This window comes from Chiloscyllium plagiosum, chromosome 34, assembly GCF_004010195.1.
Source record: "Chiloscyllium plagiosum isolate BGI_BamShark_2017 chromosome 34, ASM401019v2, whole genome shotgun sequence".
In the NCBI taxonomy this organism is placed as follows: Eukaryota; Metazoa; Chordata; class Chondrichthyes; order Orectolobiformes; family Hemiscylliidae; genus Chiloscyllium; species Chiloscyllium plagiosum.
Window position 1 is genome coordinate 34,927,850 of NC_057743.1, and position 20,501 is coordinate 34,948,350.

The window sequence follows — 20,501 nt, forward strand, 5'->3', positions numbered from 1 at the left end:
GCCCCCCACACCCAATCCGGTCCATCCCCACATTACAGCACAAAGCGCGCGAATCCCCACCCCCAACACAGCCCCCTGCCACCGCCCCCAAACCAGTCCATCCCCAGCCCCAGTCTGGGGCATCTGGACTGTACACTGACAACAAGACTGTTGCTGCTGCTGCCTTTGTGGGGTAAGTCTCCAAACAGCACACTTTTTACTGCAAATATTTGACCGGTTCCCCATTTGCCCTGCACAGGACAATGTTGGAGGGATTATTCCTGGGAAGCGGGAGGTGGGGAGATAGGGGGTTAGGGTACACCCCTCTGTAGAACTCCAGGGAAAGTGTGGGTAGAGAGAGAGGGCGGGAGGCCAGTCATTTGGAGATGGTGCCTGTTTAATTTCTGTAAACAAAAGACGCAATCACTGTTGGAAACACGTCTTTGATATAATGTTTCTATCAGGACCTTGAGATCTCCTTCGGATAATCCGATTTTCGGATGATTGGTATTCGGATAATCGAGGTTCCCCTGTATACCAGCCTCCACCACTTCCTCTGGCAGCTCATTCCATACACACACCACCCACACTGTGTGAACAAATTTCCCCTGAGGTCCCTTTCCCCTTTCATCTTAAACTTATGCCATCTAGTTTTGAATTCCCCTACTCTAGCCATGCCCCTCATGATTTTACAAACCTGTATAAAGTCACCCCTCAGCCCTCGATGCTCCAGGGAAAAAAAAGCCCCAGCCTATTCAGCCACTCCCTGTATTCAAATCCTCCAATCCTGGCAACATCCTTGTAAATGGGCTCATATTTCTCTCATTCCACAGTTCAACCCGGCACACATAAACACTGTCACCCTCACACACATTTTCATAATCATCGTTGTCATCGCTGTCCCTCGATTTGAGGATGAGATACACTCAGAGTCTGCCTGTGTCCATGTTATTGAAAATCCCATCTCACACTACTTTTAAAATAGCACCTTGGAATCTTCAATGAACAGATGAGCAGATGTATAAATAACATTTCAACCAAGTGGCAGCACAATTTATATCAGAGGAAGTTCATCAGAGCTGTGCAGGAATAATCCTGTAAGTAGGGCTTAGGTCATAGAGTCATACAGCATGGAAACAGACCTTTTGGCCCAACTAGTCCATGCCGACCATAATCCCAAACTAAACTAGTCCCAGCTGCCCGCTCCCTGGTCCTTATCCCTCCAAACCTTTCCTGTTCATGTACTTATCTAAGTGTCTTTTAAACATTGTAACTGTGCCCACATCCACCACTTCCTCAGGAAGTTCATTCCACACATGAACCACCCCCTGCATAAAAAAGTTGCCCCTCGTGTCTTTTCATAAAATCTCTCTCCTCTCACCTTAATAAGTGCCTCCAGTTTTGAAATCCCCCATCCTAGGGAAAAGACCCCGACCATTAACTCTATCCTCAAGAAAGCTTGAATTCAAAGGCAAGAGAATGTTACCGAGTGAATCAAGTGAAGATTGGAAGAAATGAACTTTTCTGTCAATTTGATCATCCCTTGTCTGTCACAGACAGAAAAACAGACAGCCTGAGAGGAAGCAGAAATAGGTACCATCTCTCTTTGGAGGGATTGTCTGTGGTGCAAGGATTGGTGTTGCTGTGTGGTGATAAGAAATTAAGCTGGATTTTCTTCTCACAACTCTGTTATCTGGTTTCCTAAGAAAAACAGCAAAAGCTTAGCAGCTCAGTCATCAAACCTTCAGAATGACTTCCGTTAGGACCAAACCATTTTAGTTTAAGTGAAGGGTTTCTCTCTTGAAAAAAAAAGTGATCTGACATTTGATGTGTCCGATGAAGGTCTACAGAGTTTCCTTCCAACTTGGAGAGTGTTTTCTCATAAGTTGTGATTTATTTGTCCATCATCATAGCCAGAAGCTTTGCCAACTGCAGACCAAGCTCATGCTGAAGAGGTCAGGCTGCTTCCGAGGAGCAGGAAAATCGACGTTTCAGGCAAAAGCCCTTCACCTAACCTCTCTAATCTAAACTCTGGTTTCCAGCATCTACAGTCCTCACTTTTGCCTAGTCATGCTGAAGAGGGCTGTAGGCTCAAAAAGATACTGAACATAAAGATACGGCCAAATTGTTGTTTTCTGCAGAGAAAGGGCAAGGCAAAGGGCTCAATGAGTTCTGAACGAATGTACGATTCCTCAGAGTTGGAGATGACCTGTAAGCATTCTGGGTTAGCGATTACTCACTCCGGACCCACTCAGGAGCAGGATGCACTCTGGAGTGAACGAGAAGGCAACATTTTTGGGCAAGATAACCTTGTGGATTAGAGGGACTAATCCCTGTCCCCACCCCACTTCAGGATGGGTCCATATCCGTCACTGTGGGAACTCGATGTAACATGTTAGTAATTTCCTTGATTAAGGTCAAAACTAGCCCTTGTGAATCATAAATGGCCTTAGTGGTACTATCACTGGACTGTTAATCCAGAGACCCTGGGAAAGTTCCAGGGGAAAGTGAGGACTGCAGACGCTGGAGAGTCAGAGTCGAAAAATGTGGTGCTAGAAAATCACAGCCAGTCAGGCAGCATCCGAGGAGCAGGAGCGTTTCAGGCATAAGCTCTTCATCAGGAATGTGGGGGCAGGGAAGGAGGCGGAGAGATAAATCAGATGTAGGGGTGGGGGAAGGTATCTGGGAAGGTGATAGGTAGATGCAGGTAGGGGGGTGATGGTGATAGGTCAGAACGGAGGGTGGACTGGATAGGTTGGAAGGAAGATGGACAGGTAGGACAGTTCAAAAGGGCGGTGTCGAGTTGGATCTGGGATGAGGGTGGGGGAAGGTGAGATGAGTCCTAGAACTCCATCACCACCAAATCCAAGCCACCCGACGCCTGGTGGAAGAAGACCTCATATTCTGCCTTAGGATCCTCGGCATCTTCCTTACCATGTATCCACTCCACCCTCCCCACCGACCTATCACTATCAACCCCCACCTGCATCGACCTATCGCATTCCTAGCTATCTTCCCTCCAACCCCACCCCCCCATTCCTGATGAAGGGCTTATGCCCAAAACGTCGATTCTCCTGTCCTCGGATGCTGCCTGACCTGCGGTGCTTTTCCAACGCCACACTTTTCGACAATGTCCTGGAGAACCCAGGTTCAAATCCTGCCAGAGCAGATGGTGGAATTTGAATTCAATAAAAGTCTAGAATTAAGGGTCTAATGATGACCATGAAACCATTGCCAATTATTGGGAAAAATTGGTTCACTAATGCCACTTAGGGAAGAAAACTGCTCTGCTACTTTTACCTGTTCTTGCCCATATGCGACTCCAGACCTACAGCAATGTGTTTGACTCTTAACTGCCCTGTGGGTAAAGTTAAAAGTCACACAACACCAGGTTATAGTCCAACAGGTTTAATTGGAAGCACACTAGCTTTTGGAGCGACGCTGCTTCATCAGGTGATTGTGAAGGGCTCGATCGTAACACAGAATTTATAGCAAAAATTTGCAGTTGCTATAAATTCTGTGTTACGATCGAGCCCTCCACAATTACCTGATGAAGGAGCGTCGCTCCGAAAGCTACTGTGCTTCCAATTAAACCTGTTGGACTATAACCTGGTGTTGTGTGACTTTTAACTTTGTACACCCCAGTCCAACACCGGCATCTCCAAGCCCTGTGGGTAATTAATGATGGCCTAGCCAGAGTTGTCCACATCCCATGAACGAATTTTTTTAAAACTCTAAGGAGGAGGCTATTCATCCCATCACGTCCAGACTATCTCACCTGAAAGACCCACTCACTTGCCCTTTCCCTGTAAATTCCCCCTCATCCAATACTTTTCCAATTTCCTTTTGAAAAATTCCACTGAATGAGAATCCTAGGATTTATCACTGTCCTTACCAATTTGTGAATTGGCAAAGCAGCAGTGGATTTGTTGAATTCACTCAAAACCTCTCCTCACTGCACCATAGTAAAGCCATTTGAAGCAGAACGGGCTAATATTGCCACTGCAATTGCCCTGTGGATTAGGAAATGAATAATAACAACAACTAGCTTGCCTACTCCTGATCTCCATCCACGACCTCAGCAGGAGCTGTTGAACAAACATCAGGGAACAATAGGGTTAGGCTCAGCTGCCTAACCTTGCTGGAGACTCAAACAAAATAAGTGGGCATCAAAGTAGCGAGATAATGTCTCAAAATTAGACAGCCTTTCTTGTTTGAAGTAGGTATTAATGCTCAAGTTGGCTGAGCGCTGCTCTATGAACAATACTGACAAGCCACTGGAATTTCTACTGTGTTAAAATGGAAGCTTGAATCGGCTCAGAAAATGTAGCTAGGTCTTAACTCTGATGAAGATTGCTTTCCTTAGCTTTTCCAATCTAATTCACTTTGTCTTTTTTGCTATATCCACGCGGCATATTTTATCATAGAGTCACAGAGATGTACAGCACAGAAACAGACCCTTCAGTCCAACTCATCCATGCTGACCAGATATCTTAAATAAATCTAGTCCCATTTGCCAGCATTTGACCCATATCCCTCTAAACCCTTCCTATTCATATACCCATCCAGATGCCTCTTAATTGCTGCAATTGTACCAGCCTCCACCACATCCTCTGGCAGCTCATTCCATATATACACCACACTCTGTGTGAAAAAGTTGCCCTTTAGGTCCTTTTAAAATCTTTCTCCTCTCACCCTAAACCTATGCCCTCTAGTTGTGGACTCTCCCCACCCCAGGAAAAAGACCTTGTCTATTTACCCTATCCATGCCCCTCATGATTTTATAACCCCTCAGCCTCTGACGCTCCAGGGTACACAGCCCCAGCCTATTCAACCTCTCCCTGTAGCTCAAACCCCACCCAACCCCAGCAACATCCTTGTAAATCTTTAGAATCCCTTTCCACTTATTTGTTATTTCTCATCTTTACTCTTATCTTCCTTTGGTTTATCAGGAAAATGAAGTTGAGGCCATAATCCATTGAGTTACAATATTACCAAAGCATGGAGGATGTGAATGGCTAACTCCTATCTTCATGTTTGGCTGGATGTGAAATGAACTGAGGCCAGGCCAAATGCTAGATTTGGGCACCAAATAATTGGACGATTATTCAAAGAGAAAACACAATGGAGGAAAAGCAAGGGAGCAGGAACAGCTGAATCGTCCTTACAGTGGATCAGTACAGACACGACAGGTCAAACAACCTCGTTCTGTTGCCATTCAATCTTAACTGGACACCGACGATGGAAGCCTCAACTGTCCCGAATGTAGCAGCATTGCCATTTTGGAACTGGCTCAGCACTTTGTCCACAACGGAGGGAAAATCCGGGAATATTGACAGGGTGAGGTAAAAATAACACCACCGTACAGCAGAGGAGAGCGAATACAACCTATCACAACAAGGCAGCTGCCAAAGTTCTCAGCTGCAGACTGTGGGAGGCATTCTGTTGATGTAATCAAGGTTCTTCTCAACAACCTCCAAAAATCTTCAGAGCTCCACGGTTTTTAAAATAGCGTTGTTAAAAAAAAAAATCAGACATTCAAGTCTAATTAGCTGATGACAAAATATGAAGATGTTACAACATGACCGGCTACTGCAGCTGGTTTCGTTGTTTCACAGCAAGAAAATCAGATTTTTGTAAACTCGGAGTGAAATTTCTTTTTTAAACATGCAGGATAACTCATTAGCGTGACCACAAATTAACTTGGAATGTCTTATAGTCGATTACCATAGCTGCTTACTGGGACTCTGCTGAAGCAACTAACACCAAGTTTGGACATTTGAGGAGCTAAAGCAATTGCTTTGCTGAATGGTTTCTCCCAAGTCACTTCCACCTTCAGCCTCCGAAGTCCATCCATTATTTTACAAAGAAGAACCACAGGAAAGTGGACAATGATGATGACTCATATATCATCTTCTCGGGTCAAAACCAACGTTACAAGTACCTGGCCTTGTCCCAACTGATTATATCGACCACAATCAAAAACAAAATTCATAATGTCTGCACATCAAGTGATTCAGAGAGTGAAAAGTCAGTCCAAAACATAGGCTGTTAAGTGTCGCCCAACCTTTTATCATTGCTGTGGATCAATTAGCAATCTTCCCTTTTGGTTGCTGCTAACAAGTCATTTCATTTGGGCCATTGGGGTTGCAGTTTCAAATTATGTCATGTTAAAAACAAACTTATCAAGAGAATATGTAAATCTTACAAAACAATTAATTGCTGAAAAGTTACACAATTAACATTCCCCTTTCGTGGCTCAGTGGTTAGCTCTGCTGCTTCACAGCACCAGGGACCTGGGTTCAAGTCCAGTCTCAGGCAGCTGTTTGTGTGGAGTTTGCACATTCTCCTGGGGTCTGGGTGGGTTACCTCTGGGTGCTCCAGTTTCCTCCCACAGTCCAAAGATGTGCAGGTTAGGTGGATTGGCCTTGGGAAATATGGGGTAGGGTGGGGGACGAGGTCTGGGAAGGATGCTCTCTTTCTGCACAGTAGGGATCCTACGATTGATTCAATAAATTCATTATAAGTTAGTTGCATTATGTTGTGGGAAAAGTATAGACAAACTCTGGTGTGATTGTTAGCCAGGAGTGGCAAGAAACAGCCATTCACACTTAACTAATGAGTGGTGTGGAATCTAAATGCCCAGTTGAAGTTTCAGCACTGTTTCACCTTCACCAGCTTCACAGCAGTGGCTGTGATCAAAGACTCAGACAGATGAACAGACCTGACAGCAGAGGATGGGAGGTATCTACTGAAACATTCCCCTCCAGAGGGGCTTGGGAATTCCATAAGAAAGGAGCTCACAATCCACCCACTCAGCTCAAGAAACTGAGGGCTGAGTGAAATAAATTCAAACCAGGCCAATAACCTAAAAGCCACCATCGACTAAATAATAACAAAGAAAGTCAAAAATGTTTTTGTTTTTTAAGCTGGTATCAAAAACTAAAATTCAAACCATTTTCTATGAACAGTGCAGAAATATTAATCAATAGAGAAAGAAATAAAAAAAAGACAAAATTTTTCTTCATTCTAATATAGTGCCACTGAGCTTCCCCAACAAATAGATAGCTTTAGATTCATCAAATGCACCAAAGTGTAGTCAATAAACATTGCAATATTGTACTAGTTACATTGTAGTAGGTGCAGAGGTAGTGTCCCTACTTCTGAGCCAGGAGACCTTGCTTCAATTGCTACCTACTCCAGACGTACGTAATGACATCCCTGCACAGATTAATTAGGAAAATGTTTGAACCTTGTTCCCCAGCAGCTAACAGAGAGAATGAGGAGAGTCCTTTCCCAAGTTGCCAGGGTTGGATGGTTTGAGCTATAGGGAGAGGTTGCATAGGCTAGGGCTGTTTTCCCTGGAGTGTCGGAGGCTGAGGGTGACCTCATAGTGGTTTATAAAATCATGAGGGGCGTGGATAGGATAAATAAACAAAGTCTCTTCCCTGGGGTGGGGGAGTCCAGAACTAGAGGGAATAAGGTTAGGGTGAGAGGGGAAAGATATGAAAGGGACCTAAGGGGCAACTTTTTCACACAGAGGGTGGTACGTATATGGAATGAACTGCCAAAGGAAGTGGTGGAGGTTGGTACAATTGCAACATTTAAAAGGCACCTGGATGGGTATATGAATAGAAAGGATTCTGGATTCTGGATTAGTGGTGCTGGAAGAGCACAGCAGTTCAGGCAGCATCCAAGGAGCAGCGAAATCGACGTTTCGGGCAAAAGCCCTTCATCAGGAATAAAGGCAGAGAGCCTGAAGCGTGGAGAGATAAGCTAGAGGAGCTTGCCGGGTCTGTATTGTATGCACTTTTTTTTATGTAACTGGATTGTCCTTTTATAAAGGAATGTCATTGTTGCTGTCTTGTCATATGTGAAACTGGGATTTGTGGTTTGTCCTCACCTCCCTGTAAACTGGTTGAACGGTAGGGTTTGGGGCCTAGTTTTGGTGCTCCACTCCCTTGTAAAATTGCTGTTGTATACAGCTGTAAATGTTAACTGTTTTTTGTAAACTGTTTTGTAATTGTTTAATAAAATTTAAAAAACGGATTCAGAATCCCCTCAGCAACTGACTCTGAGCTGGCTGGCCACAGCCAGTGTACTGTGCAAATGTAAATTTGCTGCGCTTTTCCAGCAATACATTTTCAGCTCTGATCTCCAGCATCTGCAGTCCTCACTTTCTCCTCAAATGTAAATAAAGGGTGACTTGGTGATGGGATACCAGCCTCAGTGCAGTTATTTCACCTGGGAATGTCAATGGGAATTCCAGTCACCAACTTCCAAAGAATGTGGAGGTACTCTAGAGGAGACAGTGGTACTATTGCAGAGGACAGTTTAAAGCAGAGCAAAATCATATAGTAAGTGGAAGAAAATCTACACTCTGACAAAATTTATTCTGGGATCCCCCTCATTAGCTCATCTCAAACCAACAACCCATAAATGCATATCATAAACGAGGAGACATACCAATCTGAATACTAGGAATCTGATATACTCTTTTACCTAATTTGACACTTTCAATAATATCTGACAAGTTCTTTAATTATTTAATGAATCTGCATAAGCAAATTAGATCTATTTAGCAATATTCATTTATCTCTCTAATGACCTTTGTCAAAAATTGAGCATTATTTTTAAAACACGGTGGTATAAGTAAATTACATTATACAACAAATGACAGAATTCTGGTCTCAATTGATATAAATTGCATAACATTAGACACTGAAGCAGATTAAAAACCAAGATCAAATCAGGATTTTGGATTGCATCTGCAATATAAATTCATGCTCATTTCTACTTTGCTGACCTTTTCATTTGAAGGGCCTGCTAGCCATTTACATTGAATCAATGTGGACAATATAAAGTGTGGGAGGTCACACCTTTCCAGGGGGTTGTGGGTCCCACTCTCCACCTTCAGGCCCCTTTCCAACTGGGTGAGCCCACTTAGCAAAGCTGTAGCCTTCTGCTGAATGCAAGCACAACTGGTGCACTGTGAGTAAGCCAGAGACAGCTGTGAATCCACATTCCGCCCCATCCTATCCCTGAGGGCCGAAGTTAATGAGACATGCTCCTGTCGGTTCTTGTATAAGTGGGAACATCCTTCACCACCATCCAGTTGTGACATGACTAAACCAAATCAGTCACTGCTTACACGCTGGCCAGGCTGTCTTTCTCCACAAAGGTTCAAAGTAGAGGTTACCAAGGATTTCCTAACCATTTCTGTGCAAAATTTCCCATCAGTAACAGCAAATGACAACACAGAACGAAACTAAAGATCTGCACATTTCTCACCCTCTGGTTACAGATGTTTTGGGGGTAAACGTTGAAATGTATGCACTTGTTTTTGGCCACACGGCAGACATAACACATTCCAATTGAACAATGGAACTACCTGCATCCTAACTTGAACTGGCCCAATACCTCACTGGATATTTAAATCATGCCTGCACCTTCCTCAGAAATGTAAATTTGTGGCCTAATTCCTGTGAAGGGTGTTACTGGAACAATTTCTGTGTTAATTGAGTGTGTATTTGGGCGTGGTCTATTTGGAATTAAGAGTAGCTGATTTTTGTTATAAAATGCATCCTTACCTCCCCTTGCCAGTGATACTCATATTCCAACCCCGGATGAATTTTCAAAAAACAATTTTTTTTTTACATTACATTACATTACAATGTGGAAACAGGCCCTTCGGCCCAACAAGTGCACACCGACCAGCCGAAGCGTAACCCACCCATACCCCTTACCTAACACTACGGGCAATTTAGCTCGGCCAATTCACCTGACCTGCACATTTTTGGACTGTGGGAGGAAACCGGAGCATCCGGAGGAAACCCACACAGACACAGGGAGAACGTGCAAACTCCACACAGTCAGTCGCCTGAGGCGGGAATTGAACCCGGGTCTCTGGCGCTGTGAGGCAGCAGTGCTAACCACTGTGCCACCGTGCCACCCACTTTTGGATAGTGAACTCTTCTACTAAATCTTGATTGTTCCACAATTTTATTTGCTCTAAAATTAAGTTAATTGTCCAAAGCTTGCAGATCCATATCACACTGTGACTTAGCTATGCCTTGGTGATCTATACTGTCATCATGATGTGGAGGTGTCAGTGTTGGATTGGGGTGGACAAAATCAGAAATCAAACAACACCAGGTTACAGTCCAACTGGTTTATTTGAAATCACAATCACAAGCTTCCTTGTCACCTGATGCAGGAGCATCGCTCCGAAAGCTTATGATTTCAAATAAACCTGTTGGACTATAACCTGGTGTCGTGTGACTTCTGAGTTTATACTATCATCAGTAATAGTTTTACTTAAATACAACTGTATTATTTTTGGTTCATCTTCTGAGTTAGGACAAATTTTAGCAGGTACTCAATACAGAAATGATTTCTCTAAGATGTCTAAATCTGTGTTTTATTTGGCCCGTCTCTGAAATTAAATTTTCTCAGCAATATTATTTCTGCAGCCATGACTATTTACTTATTATTTAATTATTCACATAAATTATTTATTTTCTTTGGTTTGACGGTTTTAATTTTGCAGGATAGCAATGCTCCTGTTGCTTATAGCTGTACTCAAGAGCTTTTCTCAGCTTTCCCAGCAAATAAAAGGAGGATTCCCACCTTCTGCAGGTAAAAATGGATGAGTACTGCTGGAATCCTGAATGAGTTTGCCTGCTGTTTTACATGCTGAAGTTATCTCATATGTCAGACGAAACTGGTTGTTGTGGTATTAGAGAATCAAACAGATATTCATTAAAATTCTTTGGGCACATAAGTGTCTGGACTAACGTTAAGCTTTAGTTTACAACAGAGGTGTGTGCTTCCAATGAAGGGTCATGCTTCAAGTATTCTGAGGTAAGATGGAGTATAAGATCTTTATAACCTCAGGTCACATGAAATGGTGATACCCTGAACAAGTTTCTGGATGTATACTAGGAGAAAGTGAGGACTACAGGATACTGGAGATCAGAGTCGAGAGTGTGGTGCTGGAAAAGCACAGTTGGTCAGGCAGGATCTGAGGAACAGGAGAATCAACGCTTCGGGCATAAGCCCTTCATCAGGAATGTATACTGACATATTGGTGATGAAACAATGTGTCTTCCTGAGGCTTTTTACCATGAATCTTATTGTAGCCTTAATAAACAATCCTCATTGTCTTGATGACTTTACTGAATGAATCCTGATTAAATTATTCCCGTTTCCTTCACAGCTTTATCAGCTGAATTGCATTGTCTGTAACTTTAATAAACAATACTCATTCTTTTCATTGCGTCATTGAATTAATTTCTGTCTTTGCAACCCCCCCACCATGTGAACTGTCTGTAATGTTACTAAGTGTTCCTGTTGCTTTCTGGGTTTTTTTTCCTGAATGACTATCACTATGTTTGGTTTAAATAGATGAATGCTACCTTTACCATGCTTTTAATTAATGGACATTTGTTTCTATGCAGCCTTAGTAGCTTCCGAACTTCATTGTTCTGTTAGACCTTATCTGCTTAGACTTCCAAACTGCCCTTTTATCATTAATTCCTGCTTTACAACATTCCTGGATCTGTGACCCTGTTTCAAATTGCTTCAGTTGCCCTTGATTTACCTCCCCGAAGCCATGCCTTATGTTTCTGCTTGCTACAGAAACAACATTTCTTCTGAGCTCTGTGAGTACTTCACTTACTCGTAGCCAGTCCAGCTTGGGACTGCTGCTTTCTTTAAGCTTTCCCCTTGCCCACCAGAGATTTCTCACTGAGTCTCCAATATCCATTCACTCTCCAACTGAACCTTCACTGCTACAGATCCTCAGCGCCTAATGCAGTCTATAATTAGTACAACTAGACGTTCAGCTCCACAGAGTTCCGAGCTCACACTCACTGCCATGCACCACATGCTTGTTCTAAAATGCTTTCTACCATCGACTGTAGATTCTGCCTTGTAGAATCTTGCCCGACTTTTCTCTCCTGCAGGTTTCTTGAAAGCTCAGCTCCTCCAGCAGCTGTCTGCTTGCACAAGTAGACTTTTATTTGAAGGATTCTCAGACATCTGCCACTTGCTGATTTTAGTTCAAAGCTGGAGTGGTGCCGACTAATGGCACCATATAGTATGATGGATCCTCACCACAGCTCATCATGGTGTAAGATCTACCTGATAGAATCGCTGTCACCATCGCCTTTCCTGGTCAAGATCATGTAGCAGAGGAAAACCATTTGGTAGTCTAATCAGAAGAGTTAAAAATCACACAACACCAGGTTATACTCCAACAGGTTTATTTGGGATTTGTTGTTGTGTGATTTTTAACTTTGGCCACCCCAGTCCAACACCAGCATCTCCACATAATGAGGAGAGACTCTTGTCTTAAACAAAATTTAGGTTATTCAACAATAGCAACTAGTTACAAGCGACATTGGTACGACAGACATTGTTACTGAGGTTATCAGGAAGCCCTCAAATGTTATGGCTCATTCCTTCAGCCCATTGAGTCTGTGCAAATCAAACACAGCCACCTAACTACTCACTTAGCTCTGCTTCTCTCTCCGTGCCAAACTACCAAGAGCCCTCATACAGACTGCCTGTCCTTGCCACCCAGCCACCTCCTCCCAGGTAGGAACAGGTTGCTGTATATGTGTCCGAACTTTTCCCAGGTTAAAGCACCACTGCTAGACACCTGACACTGGTATAAGTTTAGCTATCAGGCAGGTGGTGTGTGGAATACATTGCAGGAACAAATCATAGAATTGTTAGGGCACGGAAGGAGGCCATTCAGCCCCTACTTCAGTTCTATCCCCAAGTGCCAATGTCCTGCCTTTTATCCATTTACCTGGACAGCATTTCTATCCAAATAATCATCCATTACTCTTCTTGAATGCCTCAATGTCTTCACTACATTTGCAGGCAGTGCATTCAATTACTCGCTGTGTGAAGTAGTTTTTTTTCTCACTTCATCCTTGTTTGGTTTGAACACGAAATCTGTGAGCTCTCATCCTTGGTGGGCGACATGGTGGCACAGTGGTTAGCACTGCTGCCTCGCAGCGCCAGAGACCCGGGTTCAATTCCCGACTCAGGCGACTGACTGTGTGGAGTTTGCATGTTCTCCCCGTGTCTGCGTGGGTTTCCTCCGGGTGCTCCGGTTTCCTCCCACAGTCACAAAGATGTGCAGGTTAGGTGAATTGGCCATACTAAATTGCCCGTAGTGTTAGGTAAGGGGTAAATGTAGGGGTATGGGTGGGTTTCGCTTCGGCGGGTCGGTGTGGACTTGTTGGGCCGAAGGGCCTGTTTCCACACTGTAATCTAATCTAATCTAATCTTTTTACTTTCATGAACACTGTCGCCCTATCTGTGCTTTCCAGCCCGCTCATAATTTCGAACACTGCTCTCAAATCTCTCAGCCTTCTTCTCTCAAAGAAGAACAGTTCCAACTTCATCAGTTCAAATGTGTAAAAGAGAGGAAAATGAAAATGTTTGGTGAGCGTAGAATAACTATATTGGAGAGTGCAGCAATTCACATACAGTATCGCCTCAGGGTTTTCTTGCCATTTTAAACAGAATGAAAATTGAACAAATATGACCCTGAACTCAATTTTAAGACAAGTTAACTGGAGAAGCTCTCACCACAATTCCTTCTGTGGCCAAGCACAACGTATCTGCGTGGGATTGTGATCTGTTGTAATCTCTTTGATCTTTGAAATCACACAAAACAAGCTGAGAGTGCCTTAAGAGAAGACAGCCGTTATGAAACTGAAAAGGCATTTTGTCAAATGCAATCTCTTTCCATGTTTTGAACGCACAGAAAGATCCCTTTCACCCCACACGCCTGCCACCTCATTTTGATGGCGTACGTCAAATTTCACATCACCAGCATTTCACAGAATGCATCACCAACCTGCAACGTTGCAGGGTAGATTTTCTGATGACATGCTCTGCTCCTAGTAGGGAGCTTTACCACTGGGATTGCCCGTCAAGAATCCATGTACAGGTCATTTTGTCAATAACACAATGCTTGCATTCTTGTGCAACCCCATGTTATAGAAAAATCACGCTTTCGAAACAGCACTTAAAGTGTTGGCGATATAATCGCGTTACAGCCAATACACATTTTACAATTTCGTGCTTTAGAAACAGTGTCTCCAGTCCGTCAACTGTGTTACAGCAAATTCATGTTCACGAAATGCGTGCTGTGGCAGAACGACCTGTACATCTCCCACTTTCTGCGGTCAGTTTAGTTTTGAGGGGGGAGGGGGTAATGCATACACACTGAAAGCTGCAATTTGAAAATTTACCCTTGTATCAAAAATATTGCTTACCGATAAGAGTTCTCTTTGAGTTGCCTGTATCTGTTTCGTTGACTCATCTTCAATCTACATTTGATTCATCCTTGATAATTGAGCATCACTAGCTGGGTCATCGCTTATTGTCTAATCCTCATTGCTGTCAAAAAGTCAAGAGTAATTTGGTACAATTGAATGGCTTGCCGGACCATTTCAGAGGGCAGTTATGAGTCACCCACATTGCTGTGAGTCTTGTCCAGATCATGTGTGCGAGTGGGAAATTTCCTTCCTGAAAGCTCATTAGTGAAGCCAATACAACAATCGGGTTGGGATTGTTTAGCTCAGTTGGCTGGTCAGCTGGCTTGTGATGCCAAGATTGCGGGTTCAATTCCCACACCAGCTGCGGTTACCACGAGGGACTTTCTTTCTCAACCTCTCCCTTCGCTTGGACTGTGCTGACCCTCCGCCAGTTATCTCTCTCTCATGAGAGAGAAGCCATATGTTCTGATAACCTTTACCCTGCAACAATCTGACACCTACATGATCAAAGTCAGAAGTCACACGACACCAGGTTATAGTCCAACAAGTTTATCTGAAATCACAAGGTGAGACTTGACGATGAAGCAGCGCTCCAAAAGCTTGTGATTTCAAATAAACCTTTTGGACTATAACCTGGTGTCATGTGACTTCTGACTTCACCCACTCCAGTCCAACAGCAGTGCCTCCACATCATACTTACATGGTCAGCATGCCAACACCAGCTTGTTATTCTAGATCTACTTATTTAAGTAAATTTCAAACCATTGAGATGGGATTTGTACTTATGACTCTGAATCATTTGTTGTGACCCCTATATTCTAGCCCAGGAACAGAACCATGATGCTACATAGATAATATCAATAATTACTTTGTAATATTAAAATCCAAACTGCAAACAAGGAGTCACTATCTTTCTCATGAGGTGAAATTGCAATGTTGTTTTTAAGCTTTTTTTTGGAACCTATTCCAAAGATTACAAAATAAATAGGACACAAGCCAACAATTCTTAAAAGCCCTTTCCCAAGCAGCCACTTTTATTACATATTCCCATCCGTTCTTTGTTAAGGAAGGTCTATTGTCTGGCCATTTGTCATTTTAATACTGCATTATTGCTGGGATATAGCTAGCCAGTTCCTTTTAGCATTGGCTCTTAATCCTCATTAGATCAATTGCAGCTTCCTGAAATCCTGGCTCAAATCCAACACACACTTGGTAAAAGGACATATTTGAAGGATTTTTTTGTCTCTCCCCATGGATTTTGAGCCCCTGCTGTGCAAAGGAAGCACCTCCAAATGTAATTTATTTCCTTCAAACAGATGTACCTACATGCATGCATGAATACACTGCAAAACAATTAGAAATTTGTGATCTAATAATTTTAAGCACACTTTGTATTTGAGGTGAACGATGAATATTGAACACATTCCATCTCAAGCATCTCTGGCTAACAATGTGCCTGAACCACAGCCACTGAAGGATACCCGCTTCTGAACTTATGTGGCATTTCTCTGTTTTCCACTTGAGCCTTTCTGTGGCATTGTTAAGTGTAACTACCAACTTACTGCCAGTTTTACCAAGCAGTGGTAATTTTCTGGCTATAAAATCTTGCCTGCTAGGAGCTGAACCAAAAATGGCCCAAACTCAACTTGCTGTTGTATCTTTAAACAGTCAATAGACAGGAAGCTTTCAATTCATCAGCTGATGCTGGATTTGGAACCAGGTCTTGGCAGGAAAGGAGATTTGATCTTGCTATCCACATCCTGATCTATCTTACTTTCACACCAAACGATCCAATAAGCCTTTACAAAGCAACACTACAAAACGTATGGTCCAACTCTGCTCAAAATATTGACGTCATTCCTGTATCCACTTGGTCTGTCGTGCTGATCAGTGTTTGAGGAGCAGAGTAGATAAACCCATCAGGAGCACTAGCTCCAACATTGCCCACTATACCTCCACCATCCTCTATCCCCAAGATCTCAAGTACACCCAGATACTTTCCCAGCTATTAACTCTTATCCAATAGTTTTTCTTATGGAATTATGAAATAAATTCTTCTGAAATAAATGATGATGACCCTTAAACCAACCTTTGGGAATGTTCAGACAGTTCATCAAGTAGAAGAATATGAGTGCTGCTTTTCCACAAAGTGGCATTAGTGTACAGATTGTCCAATCACCTGATGAAGGAACGTCGCTCCGAAAGCTAGTGTGCTTCCAATTAAACCTATTGGACTATAACCTGGTGTTGTGTGATTTTTAACTTTGTACACCCCAGTCCAACACCGGCATCTCCGAATCATTATAATGATCATAAGCCAGCTATTCAACTACAGAGGCTTCACAGCTGAGCCTAATCCAGTGCGCACCCTTTCCAACAATGGAGCTCTGATGAAAGCCAATGTAACCTTGAGTTAATTCTGTTTCTCTATCCCCAGGTGCCACTTGAAATCCCGGGTATCTCCAGCATTTGCTATTTCCCTTTCCATTATGAAGTGACCACGAGACGGTTTGAGTTCTCTCCCTTCCTTTAGGGCCTTTCTTGTCACCCCCAGCAGTCTTAGACAAACTGACAGAGGCTGCTCATCAAATGCAGGATCTTCCTGAGCTGCTGTGGATACATTGAAGGAGCCACTGTAAGTTGTCAGCCTCTGGTTTGCAGATGGAGCACTTGCCTGAATGATTTATGTTACCTTATTAATTTAGCCATTTAATGCATTTCTGTTTTTACCAACCCCCTGGGAAAACTGTAAACCAAAATAAACTAATTTTACTTAATGACCACCAAATGAAAACAAATTATCGACAAGATTCTACATTTTGTAGGTTTTACTTTGACATGAAATCAGAACCAATACGAGCTAAGCTTGAATTAACTAATATTTCAAATAAAAATGTAAATTTCATTTTAAATAAAGTCATTACAACAAAGGGGCATCTTATGCAACCCAAACATTTGCAAGATTCACTGTATAAATGTGGTACTTCATAGCTACACATCTCCACATTATGTTGTTGCCTATTCCACCTTTGTGTTTCATGGGTGCGACTGTTATGAGCAAGGTGGACTTCTACAAAGCCTCACTCTTTCAGGTTACAACTGTCCTGATGGTGTAGCTTTCCAGACTGCGTTTTCTGCCAGTTAATCAAAATAGCTCATGGTTTGGCCTTTCTCAGAAAACTGAGAAATCGGTTTCTCCCTGCTCTGCAGCATTTCCGAACTACTCACTCAGCTTTTCAACATATACTTTTCTAGTCAGCTCACACAGTACCTCCAAGAACTCCTGTTCCCTTCTCTGCCACACAGAAAAACTCCTCTTCCTCCTGAGAGTGATTTGCTGCTTCTCCTCACAGGAACTTATGATGTTCCTCTTATTGTCTATGACTGCTTTCTCTATGCGTCGGTACTTGCATGATGATCACCTTCACCCACCAGCTCCTCTGCTTGTGGCTCAACTTCATGTCTACCAGCTTTGCGGCTCCTTTCTCCCTGTTGGTACTGCTTCCAGGTCAAAGGCCACCAGGTCATATGGGCCAGTATTTCTTATTTTCTGACCAAGTTATAACTAATCCTTTTAGAATTGATGCAAATTCTTAAAGATTCTTTCTAAACATTATTTTAGAACAATTACAGATTCCACAAAAATTTAAAGAAAATATAACTTTTCCTTATTATACAGTTCTGGGTCAAAAGTCATCACACTGTGAACCATCAAATTTATTTTGTTATATTACTGAAATAAAGGTACTTATATTCAGTCTAGTTTTAAGTGACACATAAGTTTACATACGTAACAACTTACATTTATATTCAACTTTTTAAGATAGACAAATGCCTTCAAACTACTTCACACACATGTAAAACTTTAACAGACCAACCCGTGAGAAAATTCAGAATAACCATCATTCTTTTGGAGGGGTCCAACAGAGGGGTTGGGAACAGAACTCCAGTAAGTGAGACTATGACAACGAAAGCATAGCTGTCATTGCTGGGTAATGTGAAGACATGCTAAAGGCAAAAGTTAGAGGAAGAGACAGTCTGTACAAGTACATACTAATAGGGAAGGGTAACAAAGAGTCAGAGCAGATGTATGGGGTCAACTGGCTTGTTTCTGAGCAGCAAGTTGCTTGTTACTCTGTGTGACATGAAGTGCGACATGAGGAAACACAATGATTGAGAGAAACAGAAGTAACTCTTTCAAAACCATAAGCGAAACAGAGCAATAAGAGGCAATTTAGGGTAGCACTTTGTCACACTGTATCCTTGCTTCAGTAGAGCCTGTCACAGAGCAATAGGATATAAAATTCCTGCCCACGATTATGAACACAGTGGGGGCTGAACTCCTCAAGCAGTATGCCTGTTAGCTTGCTCACATAAGGCTGCATTAAGCATTAGTACAACACTGTCTAAAAGGGTTAATGTGCTAAAATGCTGCCTGCAGAACGACTTACCGCAAGAATTCTTTGGCTTTGCTTAAATCCATCTTTACAATATTCAAGTCCACACTACCCACTAGGAATCACTTCCAAATGCTTTCTCCCCTCAATCCCCGAATAGGAAATGCACAGTTCCTTTCCTTGTTGCTATGAAAATGATTATATTCTTTTCTTTTCTTTTCACACAATGTTTCTTTTCACATTACTGTGGCTCTGTCTAAATAGGTTAATGTGCAAAACAGTGCACCAACAAAAAAAAATGTATGAACTGGTGAGCCACCACAGGAAACTGAACGAACACCCCCATCCCCCCACAGAAAAGAAAAACCATCAGCTTGTCATCTCGGCTATGCCATCTGGAAGAGGCAGCAAGCGATGACAAAAAGATAAGGCAACTTCTCTCCAGGGAGGGAAAGCGGAAATAACCGTGAGGAGTTGACAGAAGGACAAGTTACCACAGGCCACTGCTGGAAACCTGCCAGCAACGAATCACACTAGAGCAACGGCACTCGCTTCGGGAACACATATTTCTGCTTCCCGTTTCGCCCACAGGAAGTGTGGGGGAAGACGGGGGCCCCCATCACAAAGGGGAGACTTTCTCTAAAAGTCCCGTTCGGCAAGAGGTTGCATCAGATCTTCACAGATTTACTCCCAACACCATCTGAATGTCTGCTGAGTACTTTCACAATTAAAATGAGGTTAGAAGTTTTGTTTTAAAACAAAACAGAGGGCTGTGGGAAGTCCTGCCAAAACCTGTGGCATGAACTGAATCAACGATAGCTTTGTTTTTTTTTTGAAAAAAGGGAAGTGGGAAAATATTTGCACTAAAGTACACTGAAAAATGTTATATAAAGGTACGGGTGGGGAGTGTGGGGGAGAAAGGGAAGCTAAGGAAACTCTGAGCCATCACGCTGATCCACACCATGAGCACAGTTGGCAAACTTTGGGAGAAGTTACAGTGTTGCAGTGTGTGATTTTGGAGCACAGGCAGGAACAATGATGTCTATCCCACTTTAAAAGTGCCAAAACAGTGGCAGCTGAATGTGTACTCTCCTTCAGTTAATCGAAACTCTGATCTCCCGCTCCAAAGGGAAAATTCACTGGCCGCTGGACCAAGTAAAGTTTTCAACTCCTTTCTTTCTGGGATATTTCAAGACCTAAGCTAATAGCTAATAGCATGCTGGCCTTCATAACAAGAGGAATTGAGTATAGAAGCAAAGAGGTCCTTCTGCAGCTGTGCAGGGCCCTGGTGAGACCGCACCTGGAATATTGTGCGCAGTTTTGGTCTCCAAATTTGAGGAAAGACATTCTGGCTATTGAGGGAGTGCAACGTAGGTTCACGAGGTCAATTTCCGGAATGGCGGGACTATCTTACGCTGAAAGATTGGAGCGACTGGGCTTGTATACGCTTGAGTTTAGAAGGCTGAGAGGGGATCTGATTGAGACGTATAAGATTTTAAGGATTGGACACTCAGGAGGCAGGAAGCATGTTTCCGCTGATGGGTGAGTCCCGTAACCAGAGGACACAGTTTAAAAATAAGGGGTAGGCCATTTAGAACAGAGTTAAGGAGAAACTACTTCACCCAGAGAGTGGTGGGTGTGTGGAATGCCCTGCCCCAGAAGGCTGTGGAGGCCAAGTAGGTAAAAACAATGAATGCAGATGCTGGAAACCAGATTCTGGATTAGTGGTGCTGGAAAAGTTCAGGCAGCATCCGAGGAGCAGTAAAATCGATGTTTCGGGCAAAAACCCTTCATCAGGAATACAGGCAGAGTGCCTGAAGGG

The 20,501-nt window shown here is 43.0% G+C and overlaps 1 protein-coding gene across 11 annotated transcripts in view; it reads right to left on the reverse strand.

The window, feature by feature from the left end:
• samd11 (sterile alpha motif domain containing 11) overlaps nucleotides 1–20,501 on the reverse strand; it is a 309,440-nt gene that overhangs the window by 202,957 nt on the left and 85,982 nt on the right. The gene's annotated exons all lie outside the window — the stretch shown is intronic.